Source organism: Physeter macrocephalus, chromosome 11, assembly GCF_002837175.3.
Source record: "Physeter macrocephalus isolate SW-GA chromosome 11, ASM283717v5, whole genome shotgun sequence".
Taxonomy (NCBI): Eukaryota; Metazoa; Chordata; class Mammalia; order Artiodactyla; family Physeteridae; genus Physeter; species Physeter macrocephalus.
The window spans coordinates 139,870,243-139,873,689 of record NC_041224.1 but is presented as its reverse complement, the minus strand read 5'-3'; positions in this window follow the sequence as shown (position 1 = coordinate 139,873,689).

The following is a 3,447-nucleotide window of genomic DNA, read 5'->3' as shown; positions in this document are numbered from 1 at the left end:
TGGTCGCGGCGCACGGGGCCCGGGCTGTCCCTGGCTGTGCCTCACTCCGCGTCGGGCCTTGAACCCTCGCAGGAGCCCGTGTCCCGGTGACTAGGAAGGTACGGGTGCAGGCAGCTGCTGATCTGGATGCGGGGGAAGCAGAGGACCGAGGCGATCAGGCGCGCCGGGTGCCCCGAGTTGGGGCGGAGCCAACCCCTGGGTCCTTCCCTCCGGACACGCCCTCAAGTGGCGCAGGGGCTTGGGACCTTTCGAGAGCTTCTGTGGTAAGATCGCTGAACCTCTCCGTTGCAGAGGATGCTGAGAGAAGACGCAACCCCAAAAGCTTTGATTCCTGCAGTCTTGGGACAAAATTTGCTGTACCAGGTGTTTTGCCTATCATTTATTCTTCGCAAGAAATATCGGAAGTAGGTGTTACCTCCTTACGTGTTTGAACCGAAGTAATGTTCCCAGTGCCCCACCGCCAAGCCAGGATTGGACCCCAAGACTTTCTGATTTCAAAGCCTGTACTACTGATGCCTTAGAGAAGAACACGTACAGACAAATTTTTATTTGGTGGTCATTCTGCTGAAAGTTAATTTTAATCTAAAAGAAAGCAGTTAGTAGCATCTACAAATCTGTCTGTGGAGCAACAATCAAGGTGGTTTAATGGAAGGAACATTGAATCGGGTTTCTGTTTACTCTAAAACTGAGGAACTGTGTAACCTGAGAAAAGTTAGGTTAGGTCTGTTTTCTTTCTGCTGAAATTGCCCGAGAAAACTGGAGTCAGTGGCGTAGGTTGCTGCCTTGTCTCTATGACTGTAGAAAGGGAAATGACCTGTTTTTCCCCAGTGTGTCTTTCTTACCTACTGTACGTGCCTGAACCTCCCCACCGAAGGATAAGGTCCTTCTATAATAAGAGTTAAAGCTATACAATGCATAAGCTTGGAAAATGTGACGTTAGTAGAGTTCACTGATCAGTGGTCTTCCTGAAATTGAGTTGCCGGAGGTAAGAGGATGATGTTGGAGTTGTGATGGGGAAGGAAACTTCAAAAAGGTTGAGAAAGGATGAAGCATTTTGCTAACTAGGATCGGAGTGTTTGAACAGGACTCATCTCTCAAATTCTGTTTCTGCCACCTTCTGTCAAGTCTCTAATACTTTTGATCATCCATTTACTTATCTATTAACTGTCCTGCTACTTCTCAAGGTAGTTGTGAGGATACATTGACATTGTATTTTGAAACTATGAAGTATTATTATCCATTCTGTGTTTTCCCTGACTGCTCACCAGCTTTATTAGTTTCCTAGGGATGCCATAACCAAGTACCACAAACAGAGTGGCTGAAAGCAATAGAAATGTATCCTCTCATAGTTGTGGAGGCTAGAAGTTTGAGATTAAGGTGTCAGCAAGGGCATGCTCTCTGTGAAGGCTCTAGGGGGATACTTTCTTTCTTCTTTCTAGCTTCTGGTGGTTGCTGGCAACCCTTGGTCTTCCTTTGTTTGTGGATACATCACTCCAATCTCGTCTCTGTTGTCTCCTGGTCTTGTGTCTCTGTGCCTTCATATGACGTTCTCTTCCCAGCGTTTTCACAACATTTTCTTTCTGCGTAGCTCTCTGTGTCCAAATTTCCCTCTTATAAGGAAACCAGGACTTCCTTGGTGGTCCAGTGGTTAAGACTCTGTCTTCCACTGCAGGGGGCGTGGGTTCAATCCCTGGTTGGGGAAGTTCCGCATGCTGGGCCGTGCGGCCAAAAAAGAAAAGAAAAGAAAAGAAAACCAGTCGTTGGATTAGGGCCCCAATCCTAATCCACTATTATCTCATTTTAACTTGATTATATCTACAAAGACTATTTACAAAAAAGATCATATTTTAAGGTTCCCAGTGGACAAGAAATGGGGGGAATACTGTGCAACCCAGCACAACAGCTAAATGTTGTTCTCCACAGCCCTGCCCTCAGACCTCTTTTCTTCTTACTGTATACCCTCTCCTTTAATAATCTCACTCCCCTGCATATACCTAGAGCTAATATTTGTTGAGTTCTGTTTGCTAGCTGTTTGCTGTATGTAATCCCATTCACTTCTCACAATAACTTTATGAGCTAAGTATTATTATCTCCATCTTACAAATGAGGTTACTGAAAGTGAAAGAGGTTAAATCATGTGCCCAAGGCCTCTCAAAAGGGTAAGTGGCAGAGCAGGAATTTGAACCCAGGCAGTCTGACTCCAGGACCAAAACTATACTGCATGGTTATAATGTAGTTATATATTAATTCAAGTAACTATATCTTATCATAGAATTTTACAGTCCTAGTATATGCAGTGATATAAGAGTTTTTCAAGTCTAAACTCCAACCTAACAAGACTTTCCTGTTCATCTCTGATGAGAATTATCTCCTCAAATGGTTCCAGTGATGAACAGAGAACTCATGACTAGTTGGGATCTACAAGATACTGAAAATGCATTTGTTAATACACTTAGAGGTTTAAAAAAAAAAGAAAAGAAAAAAAGAAAATGCTGTAAGGATAAGAATCACTTTTTTATTTCCTTTGGCCACGCTGTGCGGCATGTGGGATCTTAGTTCCCAGATCTTTTCGAACCCTCGCCCCCTGCATTGGAAGGGTGGAGTCTTAACCGCTGGACCGCCAGGGAAGTCCCAAGGATAAGAATCACTTTAAAGAAACCCAACTTCCAGCAGCTTGGTATATGAACCTGAGTATAAGTCCTAAGTCTGTTAGTTAGCCTACTGACCTCAGGCAACTTCATTGAACTCTCTGGGCTTCACTTTCCTCCTTTGTTTTTTGTTTTTTGTTTTGTTTTGTTTTGTTTTTTATTGTACTCCCACTTTTTTCCTTTCATTTTATTTTATTTTTTTAACATCTTTATTGGAGTATAACTGTTTTACAATGGTGTGTTAGTTTCTGCTTTACAACAAAGTGAATCAGTTATACAAATACATATGTTCCCATATCTCTTCCCTCTTGCGTCTCCCTCCCTCCCACCCTCCCTATCCCACCCCTCTAGGTGGTCACAAAGCACAGAGCTGATCTCCCTGTGCTATGCGGCTGCTTCCCACTAGCTATCTATTTTACATTTGGTAGTGTATATATGTCCATGCCACTCTTTCACTTCATCACAGCTTACCCTTCCCCCTCCCCATTTCCTCAAGTCCATGCTATAGTAGGTCTGTGTTTTATTCCCGTCCTACCACTAATCTCTTCATGACATTTTTTTTTCTTAGATTCCATATATATTTGTTAGCATACGGTATTTGTTCTTCTCCTTCTGACTTACTTCACTCTTTATGACAGACTCCAGTTCTATCCACCACATTACAAATAACTCAGTTGCATTTCTTTTTACAGCTGAGTAATATTCCATTGTATATATGTGCCACATCTTCTTTATCCATTCATCTGTTGATGGACACTTAGGTTGCTTCCATGTCCTGGCTATTGTAAATAGAGCTGCA